Genomic DNA, 12,044 nt, shown 5'->3' with positions numbered 1-12,044 from the left:
AATACAAAAATACTAAAATACTAAAATACTAAAATACTAAAATACAAAAATACTAAAATACTAAAATACTAAAATACTAAAATACTAAAATACTAAAATACTAAAATACTAAAATACTAAAATACTAAAATACTAAAATACTAAAATACTAAAATACTAAAATACTAAAATACTAAAATACTAAAATACTAAAATACTAAAATACTAAAATACTAAAATACTAAAATACTAAAATACTAAAATACTAAAATACTAAAATACTAAAATACTAAAATACTAAAATACTAAAATACTAAAATACTAAAATACTAAAATACTAAAATACTAAAATACTAAAATACTAAAATACTAAAATACTAAAATACTAAAATACTAAAATACTAAAATACTAAAATACTAAAATACTAAAATACTAAAATACTAAAATACTAAAATACTAAAATACTAAAATACTAAAATACTAAAATACTAAAATACTAAAATACTAAAATACTAAAATACTAAAATACTAAAATACTAAAATACTAAAATACTAAAATACTAAAATACTAAAATACTAAAATACTAAAATACTAAAATACTAAAATACTAAAATACTAAAATACTAAAATACTAAAATACTAAAATACTAAAATACTAAAATACTAAAATACTAAAATACTAAAATACTAAAATACTAAAATACTAAAATACTAAAATACTAAAATACTAAAATACTAAAATACTAAAATACTAAAATACTAAAATACTAAAATACTAAAATACTAAAATACTAAAATACTAAAATACTAAAATACTAAAATACAAAAATACAAAAATACAAAAATACAAAAATACAAAAATACAAAAATACTAAAATACTAAAATACTAAAATACTAAAATACTAAAATACTAAAATACTAAAATACTAAAATACAAAAATACAAAAATACAAAAATACAAAAATACAAAAATACAAAAATACAAAAATACAAAAATACAAAAATACAAAAATACAAAAATACAAAAATACAAAAATACAAAAATACTAAAATACTAAAATACTAAAATACTAAAATACTAAAATACTAAAATACTAAAATACTAAAATACTAAAATACTAAAATACTAAAATACTAAAATACTAAAATACTAAAATACTAAAATACTAAAATACTAAAATACTAAAATACTAAAATACTAAAATACTAAAATACTAAAATACTAAAATACTAAAATACTAAAATACTAAAATACTAAAATACTAAAATACTAAAATACTAAAATACTAAAATACTAAAATACTAAAATACTAAAATACTAAAATACTAAAATACTAAAATACTAAAATACTAAAATACTAAAATACTAAAATACTAAAATACTAAAATACTAAAATACTAAAATACTAAAATACTAAAATACTAAAATACTAAAATACTAAAATACTAAAATACTAAAATACTAAAATACTAAAATACTAAAATACTAAAATACTAAAATACTAAAATACTAAAATACTAAAATACTAAAATACTAAAATACTAAAATACTAAAATACTAAAATACTAAAATACTAAAATACTAAAATACTAAAATACTAAAATACTAAAATACTAAAATACTAAAATACTAAAATACTAAAATACTAAAATACTAAAATACTAAAATACTAAAATACTAAAATACTAAAATACTAAAATACTAAAATACTAAAATACTAAAATACTAAAATACTAAAATACTAAAATACTAAAATACTAAAATACTAAAATACTAAAATACTAAAATACTAAAATACTAAAATACTAAAATACTAAAATACTAAAATACTAAAATACTAAAATACTAAAATACTAAAATACTAAAATACTAAAATACTAAAATACTAAAATACTAAAATACTAAAATACTAAAATACTAAAATACTAAAATACTAAAATACTAAAATACTAAAATACTAAAATACTAAAATACTAAAATACTAAAATACAAAAATACAAAAATACAAAAATACAAAAATACAAAAATACTAAAATACTAAAATACTAAAATACTAAAATACTAAAATACTAAAATACTAAAATACTAAAATACAAAAATACAAAAATACAAAAATACAAAAATACAAAAATACAAAAATACAAAAATACAAAAATACTAAAATACTAAAATACTAAAATACTAAAATACTAAAATACTAAAATACTAAAATACTAAAATACTAAAATACTAAAATACTAAAATACTAAAATACTAAAATACTAAAATACTAAAATACTAAAATACTAAAATACTAAAATACTAAAATACTAAAATACTAAAATACTAAAATACTAAAATACTAAAATACTAAAATACTAAAATACTAAAATACTAAAATACTAAAATACTAAAATACTAAAATACTAAAATACTAAAATACTAAAATACTAAAATACTAAAATACTAAAATACTAAAATACTAAAATACTAAAATACTAAAATACTAAAATACTAAAATACTAAAATACTAAAATACTAAAATACTATAAAACTAAAATACTAAAATACTAAAATTCTAAAATACTGAAATACTAAAAAACTAAAATACTAAAATACTAAAATACTTAAATACTTATAATCATTTTTGATTGGCATCCAATAAATAATTTTTATAATCCTTGTTTAAAACTTAATTTTACTTTAATATTTTCGATTTTTTTTGATATTGTTTATATAAGATAGAATAACTGTTTCGAAATAAAGCAAATTCAGATGTGAGTTTATCGAAATGTTTTTTGAATGCAAAATCTTGTTATTTTCTTTTTTATTCTTGTCTGCTCAAAATACCAAAAAAATATGCTACTACAAGCCAACATTTTAAATTTGCAATTTGCAACAGCCTTTCTCTCTCATTTTTTTTTGCTGTATTTTAGAACACATATTATTGCGCAACATAAATATTTCATAACACGTTTGCAAATATTTTTTGAAGTTTATGTCCCTTGATTCTGGCCAAAATTGGATATGAAAAATATAATAATTGACATTACAAGCTAAATTATTAACAAGTGTTTTAAAATATATTTTACACCTGCCCAGTTGTTTTGCAATCATTTGTTTTCAAAATGTCAAAATATTGACGATTTTTTTTCGTCTAAAAACAATTTTACCGTACTGTACAACGGAATTTCACAAAAATACAAAATAATTTTGATCGATTTCAGACATACTAAATATGACAATAGTTTTCAGTTGATTTGACTCCTAATTCCATGAAAATTTTGAATTTTATTGACAGAAAATAAAAAGAAAAAATCCAAATTAAAACACCCGTTAAAATCCAGACATATAAATACATAATTTTGAAAAAAAAAACAATGATGGCAATTATTTCCATGAATCTTGATTCAAACAGCAGTTTTAAACAAATCGAAATATCGGTCGCAAACATTTTTCAACTTCGTTTTTCGATGTAAAATCAAATTTGCAATCAAAAAGTACTTCAGTGAAATTTTTATAAAGTGCACCGTTTTCAAGTTAAAGCCATTTTTATGTAATTTTTTTGAAAACAGTCGCAGTTTTTCATTATATTAAATTAGTGCACATGTTTGCCCACTTTTGAAAAAAATATTTTTGAAATGCTGAGAAAATTCTCTATATTTTGCGATTTTGAACTTTGTTGATACGACCCTTAGTTGATGAGATATTGCCATGCAAATGTTTAAAAACATGTAAATTGATGTTTTCCAAGAATCACCCAAGCGACCCACCGTTTTCTAATGTCTATATCTCAGCAACTAATGGTCCGATTTACAATGTTAAAATATGAAACATTTGTGAAATTTTCCGATCTTTTCGAAAAAAATAATTTCAAATTTTTTAAACCAAGACTAACATTTTAAAAGGGCGTAGTATTGAATATTTAGCCCTTTTGAAATGTTAGTCTTGAGTCTTGAGTGAAATGTTAGTCGTTAGTCGGATTAAAAACAGAAAAAAATTACTGACCGAATTTGAGAGAACTGTTCTGCTAATTAAATTTCAGAGCATAATGAAATTTTATTTAAAGTAAAATATAAATACGAGAATAAAAACTGAAAATAATCTGGCAACCTCAACAATTGACCTGAACCGCAACTCGTTCACCTGTGTTAGTTATCAACAAAGCGCCGTGCATCATTCATTGATTCAAGCGTTCGCGTGGTGCTTTTTTTTCGCAACCCAAAAACTGTTGCTTGTGTTTGTGTTGTCTTAGCGGTATTTGTCGCGTGGAAAATCCTTCTTTTCCATTGAGAAAAAAGAGAGCTTTCCGTCGAGTGAGTGCGCACGCATTCTCTCACGCTCTTTTCCTCTCTCTCTTCGCAGTAACAGCCGATTTTCCAGACAACTTTTTGCGCTTCTGCTCACGTGAATGTTGTTCTGGAAAATCAGTTCTCGTGTCAGTTTGCCACCGGAAAGCTTCCTCGACGCTCGAGTCGCGACACGTTCGGGGTGTGCTGCTACTGCGTACGAATTTTTCCTCACATCAAAGGAGGCGCTCTGGTCCCTTTGTTCGGCGGGGGTCGATTATTAAAGTGAGCGTTGAAGAAAAAGCTAATGTCGCCGATTACTACGATGTGAAAAGTGCAGTTTGGAGCAATTATTACACAATTAGCACCAATTCAACCTGTGAATTGATCCCAATCAAAGCTTTCGTCTGCAGAGGTGTGTGTATGAGTGGGTGTGTGTATTTTCCGATGGAAAATTTTCATTCATATTTGTCGCTCCCCAAGCGGTCACCCAGCAAGTTTGATAATTGAATTAAAAGTTTCGCCAAAAGAACCAGTCAACTCCATTACGATAAAAATGAACGGTGACGTCGTCAACCCTACTAATAAATGTTTCAAACATTAAACTTGATATGGGACAGGGAATAGCTTCATTAGCGTCAAAACGGATCAGTCGATGTTATCTCTGTGACACAGCGACAGCAGCAGCAGTTGTAGTAGTAGGCTTTGAAGAAGGGGGAGAGCTTTGCGCTCTCCCACGCAGAATGTTCTCTCTTTTATTGTGTTAATTGTGTGCTCAACATGACTGAGTAGAGGGTACAAATGTAAATAAATATGTTTAATGATAACATTGAAGGTGAAAAGCTCATAAACAAAACAAAACTGTTTTGCTGATAATGAATTGACTTTTTTGAAATTGAAATATTCTAATATAAGCATAAATAAGGAACTCAAATAATAAAATAAAAATAAATAAATAAATTATTCGCTCTACAGCATTGTCCTGGCGTTCTCGATTGCAAGATTCCTACTCGAAACTAGATGTTCGAAAGCTTGATTGTTAAGGCAATTGCAAACCTATTTTTACACCTAAGCTTCCATCCACCCCGGGATTCGAACAGACGACCTTTGGACGACTGCCTACCAGCGACTCTACCAAGATCGGTCTCAGGGAGACGACCTGGACTGAGCTAACAACCTAAACTCTAGGTTAGACCGGGGCCAACATTTACTTACCCGTCCAACGGAAGGCGTTATCAGACAAATCTCGTCTAAAAAAATGCCACTCAAAACACCTTTGATTGTGTCTGCATCTAAAAATTCTGCTAAAAAAAACATTGTTATTGCTAGTTTCAAATATTTCCGACGAAGGTCGAAAGTTGAGGTGTTGACATCAACCCGGGAAATTTTGAGAAAATCAATCATTTTTGTATCCATCCAAAGCTACTTGAAAACGTAAATTTTATAAAATTTGGTGTGTACAAAACAGGCTTAGCTAATTGATTTCAGATCTGTTTCTTGAAGAATATTTTTTTATCCATAAATAAATAATACATATTCAATAAATACTACATTGAATATGTATTTATATTTTTACAAATTAAAATATTGGAAATTTCAATAATTTTTATAGAAAAAAATATTTTTTATAAGCTTGGCAAATTCCATATTTTGTTCTGAAAAAAAAATCATTCTTAAATTAATATCTGAAAAGTCCAGTGATTCATTTCTTATAATAATTAAAGCAGACTTTTGAAATCAGACAACAAGAAAAAATAGTCTAGCAAAAAACTGAGCAAATATAAATAAATCAACGATAAAAAATGTATCTTGTGAAGACATTTTCTGATCTGTTGTGATGAGTACTTAAAAGAAAAAAATGGTACACTAAAAATATTACGATTGGTTATCAACATAAGCCGATGCAAATATTTTTCAAAGTTTTTTTCATTAGTTTTTTTTAAATGTAAAATTTTACAAAAACAAAAAAAAACATCGACATTTTTCCAAAATTAAATAGGTTTTTTGATTGACCTGACCATCCTTAAAATAACTCTATACGCAGGGGAAAAAATGATTTCAGCTGATTGCACTGAAATTTCCATTGAAATTTTTAAGTTTTTTGAAAAAAATATTTTTTTTAACCCTTGAGTTTTCGGCCCGACTTTGAAGGGGGGTTAATGAAAACATCAAATAAAATTTGTAGCAGCCTCAGGCCGTCGGCCTTATTTAAAAATAATAAATATGCCAAAACCCAAATTTAAAATTTTTGATTTTTTTTCGTATGTCGACGTCGTCGTGCTATCATGTCGCACCCGCCATTTCAACGTTCCGAGAAAAACGCGTTTTAATGTTTGACCTTGAATAAACAAAAACTAGAGCACGCAATGTAAACAATAACAAACAATAACAAACACGTTTTGTTTGGTTGACCATTATGTGCATTGTCCCGAAGTTTGGTTGTATTTGGTTGCTGGAGTCCCGAGTTATAATTACAAATGTTTACGGTAGTCTGACTTGTACGTGCGTCAAACGCATCCTGACCTGAAATCCCTTTGGCCAATTGTCACACTTACATCGATTTTCAGGGAGTGACAAGATAGCACGACAAGATTGAAACTACTTTCATATGTAAAGTGACAAAAATGCACGGAGTTTTTTCGGTTTTTTTTGAATATCTCAGGATTGAAATCGAATTTTGGGGATCTGTGAAGGTCAAAAGGTGAGGCATTGTGAGCTGCACAAAATGGCGTTCCTAACTCAATTTGGCCCAAAATGCACGTACGACAAGCTAGCACGATGGCGACGATGTTCAAAGGGACAAAAAACCGCATTGTAGTCATAGAAAAGAATGGGTAATAGTTTTGCCACCAAGTTATGATTTTTTGAAAAAGTTTTTTTAATGAAAAATAGATATTTACCCGAAAAAAAAAGCTTTACTTCAGTTTTTAATGTTCAATCAAATTTGCAATCGAAAAGTTCTTTTCAGATATTTTGATAAAGTGCACCTTTTTCAAGATATCGCCACTAAAAGTTTGTTCTAAACAAAAAAAGGCGAAAAGGCGTCATGCAGTTAATTTGAAATCATCCATTTTCTAAAAATAAAATGCGAAGAAAAAAACAAAACAGAACTGTCAGTCTAATGACCTAACTTGTTTTAGTTTCAACACAAAATATTTTTTTAAATAAAAAATAAAAACAGAAATAATACAAATAAATCTTGTACTAAGTTTCAAATTTTGGTTTCAATTTTCAAAACAAATGTTTAAAAATGAAAACATTTTCTTTTCATAGCCATCTACACGGAGAAAAAAGAGTTCCCAAAATCGTGAACAAGCGTTCATGAAAATAGGAACCACGAACAAAGTGTTCAAATTTCATGGTACGTTTTTCAAAATCGTACCATGGAATTTGAACACTTTGTTCGAGGTTCCCATTTTCATGAACGCTTGTTCACGATTTTGGGAACTCTTTTTTCTCCGTGTATACACTAAAAAAATGTTTATTGGCAATTTCAAATACATTGAAAATGGAATATAGCAGATTTATAATGCAAAATTAGCGAAAAACAAAGGATCAAGAGATATTTATAGTGCGTCCATCGCGGGAATTCCCGGGACAAAAATTCCGGGATTTTTTCAAAATCGGGAATTCCCGAATCCCGGGATTTTTTTATATTTTGTCCCGGGAATTCCCGAAGACATAAGAAATATCAACAGATAAACACGACTTAACATTAGGGAATATTTCAGGAGAAAACAATACACAGTAAAATAACAATTAGTTTTTGAATTCAAACTAATATAAAACAGTTTTTGCTTTAATGAAAATTGATAGGCACACTATAAATGATTAGGCGCTTATACTTACATCAAATCCTACGTAATGTACCACCCCCGGCCGAGTTGAAATGCGTAACTGGAAAAGAAGGTGTGCATGCCTGGCACGAACACTCAAAACGTGTTCTAGCGTGCTGCTCGTACTGACTCAGAGCAAGGGTGAGATGTAGGTGTAAGGGCAGTGCGCGTTCGTCGGGAACCTGGTACATAAGATCGATCAAGGCCCGTTCTTACACTGAAAATTGCGAATTGCGAAAATTTCGAATTGCGAATTTTGTCCCGGGAATTCCCGAAATTGAAAACAAGCTTAATTTTGGTCTAGAAATTTAGATTTGGGATTGCAAATAAATCAACAGTTGAATACTTAGTGATCGAAAAGAATTGCAAAGCTTTAAAATTTGTATTCAGTCTATATCAGGATTAATTTGGCTTATTAGGGAATATTGTTAAAATTTTAGTTTACAGATCCGCAAAATGCTTTGCGCTTTAAATATTTTCTATTATTTATTTTTTATTTTTTTTTATAATAGATTTGGTATTATATTCACATTTATTTATGACTTTAAACTTGAAAATAGTATGGTGTTTTAAAAATTAACTATTCATCGAAAACCGGCATCTTGAGCAAATCAGGACAAATGTAACGAATTAAGATAGCTGTTTAAGCTATTTTTTTAAGAATAATGATCTGATTTTTTTGATTGATTTCGGTTACAACAAGAACAGAACAAAACAAACAGCCCGTGGCTACGGGCCAGGGTATAGCTATGTTTACATTTATAGTTAGCAAAGTGCTTACACAAAGTTACGCAATATTCAAAATGTCAAATTTTTATATTTGATATTAATTTTCCATTTATTAAACCAATCACGAAATCCCACTGTGCAAAAACTCCACACAACCACTCGTGAAACCACGCGTTCTATCAAAGCTTCATTCGTTTGTGTGTTGCTTAGCTCGCTTAGAACGCACTCTCGCTCTCTCGCGAAATACCATCACAAACTGTTAGAATCGGGGAAGAACACGCGATAATGTTCTGCGCTCACCAAACCAGCAATTGTGTAAATGTATTCGACGGGAGAATCCATGATAGTTTGCAACAGTTAATTTCTGTATCATGTTTTGAAAATTTAATATCGGTTTGTTTATATTTTATTATCAATAAAATCGTAAATAGAAGTTAAAAAATTTGATCATTAAAAAACAAGTAACATTTTAATGTGACGCTTTATTTGAAATTTTAATGTTTTTTTTGTAATTTTCCCTGGAATCGCTCCGTTTACTTCTCGTTCGCTAAAAACAACACACATCCGCAACGTGCTGAACTTTGCATTGAGAGAAGAGACTCTTTTCCCCCGATCGAGAAGCGTTGAAACAGTGCCACCCATGAGTATTGGAACATCACCCAACCGGCCTTTGCCAAGCTTCGTTCAGTACAGCCCGTCAAGCTGACCAAGTCGGGAGTGTTGTTGTCATTCTAGCCAGATCCGTCTGTGTATGAGTCTGGCTCTCCAGCCAGAAACAACCTAGACCTGGTGTGTTCATCAAAACTTTAACTGGGGGGGCGGACTCCCCGTTCCGTCGGGCAATTGTGCATTGGTGTTGGTGTTCAGAACCTTTTTTCTCTCTCTCTCTCTCTCTGTGTCGAGTGTCCCCAAAGTTTTCCACTCCGGAGTGGCCCCCCATTCATGGATCGTCGGTGTGTGTCGGAAAAGCTGTCACGAGCTGTCGAGTGTGAAAAATGTTTTCCACCGGAACCACTTCCGACGTCGTAGTCGGTTCCCCAGCAGTGTTAAATGTCATCTCATTAGATGTGAGCATCGCGTAATTGTGGGATCAAGTGCAAGTGAGTGAAACATGAGTGAATCGCCCGCAGTGTGTGTGAACGGGCAAAATTTGGAGCAGTCACAGGACATCGCAGGTGGCCGTGAAGCGACGCAAACTTCAAAGGTTCAATGTTAGATCCGGGTTTGGTGGTGCCCTGCTGAGACAGATCGTCGGGGCTGTAATTTGATGAGTGATGAGTGATACGACGATACTGCACGGTTTAGTATCATAGCGTTGCGAACGAAGTGAAGGAGAACAAATTGATCGGGGATAGGCTGAAAGACTTCGCGTCGAGGAAGAGTGACAAAAGTCAATGAAGACGACGCCGAGGAAGGAATACGGTCGGAAAGGAGGTCAAAAGACGAATAGTCCCAATAGTCGGCAGCGGTATCAGCAATAAGAGTACAAGGCAAGAAAGACATGGTGACGACTGTGAAGGAATCGGATTACAGTTGAGTTCGTCTTTGGATGAGCTATATGAAAAAAGTTTTTGTTGCGAAGAATTTATTGGCGGCGTATTAGACAAATATCCAAACTGAATGTTCCAAATAAAATCCATGTTCCGTTTTCGTCCGTTTTGTTAAGATTATAACTAAAAAACCGGGTTATAAAAAATAGTAAAATCAACTAATGTAACATCAATTTAACTAAAAGTTTAGCAAGAAGAAAAACAACGAAGATTCGATAATCATAAATTTTCTTTCCAAATCAATGCTTTCATTTCAAAGTCCATTTACATGCCGTTCTTACTCGAAATACTAAAATTAATTAGACTGATAAAATTTTACCTAGATAACACTTAACATCAATAACGATATCAGTCAACAGATTTGATCTAAATACATCGTTAAGGGGTGATGATTTTTTTTTGGTTCGTTGACCTTGAATTTAATCCTTGAGTGCACTTTTTTGCTTTTTTGATTAAATTTGAGCTGTTATTGATCAACAAAGCTTCTTGGTTTGATACTATTTTCTACCATTTTAAGCATAACATTACCTGTAAACCAGTTTTTCTCAAACGATTAAGAATTGTGTCATTTTTGTGAGGGATGAGAATACATTAGATATCCAATGTCTATCCATCCAACGGATAAATTGTTCATAAAAATGTCTAAAAATGTCTTTTGAAGAAAATAAAGTTTAAATTATATTTCACTAATTATAATCATTCTTTTAAAGACCTTTTAAGAAATATTTAAAAAGATTAAAAAAATTTCTTGTCCTTTTGAATTTTGTAAGACTATTTGTCACACAAATTTTTTTTTTATTGATTTTGATAAAAAAAAAGTAAATCTTTCCCAGTTCCTGAGGGGAACACCCTTGAAGAGTATCGGGGCCGGCATTTACAAAGCGGATTCAGTGACAGTTCATTATTCAACTTAATGTTAACATGTTAAGGTTAATGTTAACATTCCATAGGTTGTCTCCCTAAGGTGTCTTGATAAGGTCCAGTTTGTGACGATACACTACCTACCCTTTACTAAGCAATCGAATCCAGAAGGGAAAAGATCACCAGTTGTGTTGGTCCGAGCCGGGATTTGAACCCCGATCTACCGCTTACAAGGCGGAAGCGTTACCTCTGGGCTACGTGGCTCGGTCTGATTGATTTTGATAAGGCCGATGCAATTTTTTTGTTCAAAATTTATGTCAATTGAATTTGTTCTGTAAGATTAAATGTACGAACAATTTACTCTAAACAAAGGATAATTAAGGATTCTGGCAACAATTGGATACTTTTGAAAATAATGAAAACCATCAATCCTTATAAAACTCACGGTTCATATAATTGATAATAATGAACATTCATTCATGACATTCATTTCAAGGTTGTTAATCGATAAAATTATCGTCTAACGATAACGATAATGGCTATCGTTATCTTCGGGACGATAACGATAATGGTTATCGTTATCTTCGGGACGATGACGATAATCTCTCGTTATCGGTATCGTTATTTCGATAATTCTATCTATTTTTAATGCTTTCGCAAAGAATATACTTTTTGAAAATGTAGTAAGTTTAAAAGTATGAATGCTCAAAAAAAATCTCAAGATACCGTTTTTTTTAAAGAACTCACCTTTTTATAATTTACAATATGGGTATCAAACAAAGCGAAATTAACTACCGTAAACCGGGGTGACTTTGAT

General features: G+C 29.7%; 1 protein-coding gene across 7 annotated transcripts in view; it reads left to right on the top strand.

Moving 5' to 3' along the window:
* Positions 1-4,386: 4,386 nt before the first annotated feature.
* The window catches only part of LOC6041058 (multiple C2 and transmembrane domain-containing protein), a 105,400-nt gene continuing 97,742 nt past the window's right edge, over positions 4,387-12,044 (top strand). For 4 of the 7 annotated variants that reach the window (XM_038261556.1, XM_038261558.1, XM_038261557.1 and 1 more), the window contains exon 1: positions 4,387-4,666. The gene's annotated coding sequence lies outside the window, so the exon portion shown is untranslated. Of the gene's footprint in view, positions 4,667-9,377; positions 10,349-12,044 lie in introns of those variants that run through there. The other 3 variants (XM_038261555.1, XM_038261554.1, XM_038261553.1) reach the window with 3 other exon arrangements.

This window comes from Culex quinquefasciatus, chromosome 3 (assembly GCF_015732765.1).
Source record: "Culex quinquefasciatus strain JHB chromosome 3, VPISU_Cqui_1.0_pri_paternal, whole genome shotgun sequence".
In the NCBI taxonomy this organism is placed as follows: domain Eukaryota; kingdom Metazoa; phylum Arthropoda; class Insecta; order Diptera; family Culicidae; genus Culex; species Culex quinquefasciatus.
Note: the sequence above shows the minus strand (reverse complement) of the source record. Positions and strands in the feature narration are given on the sequence as shown.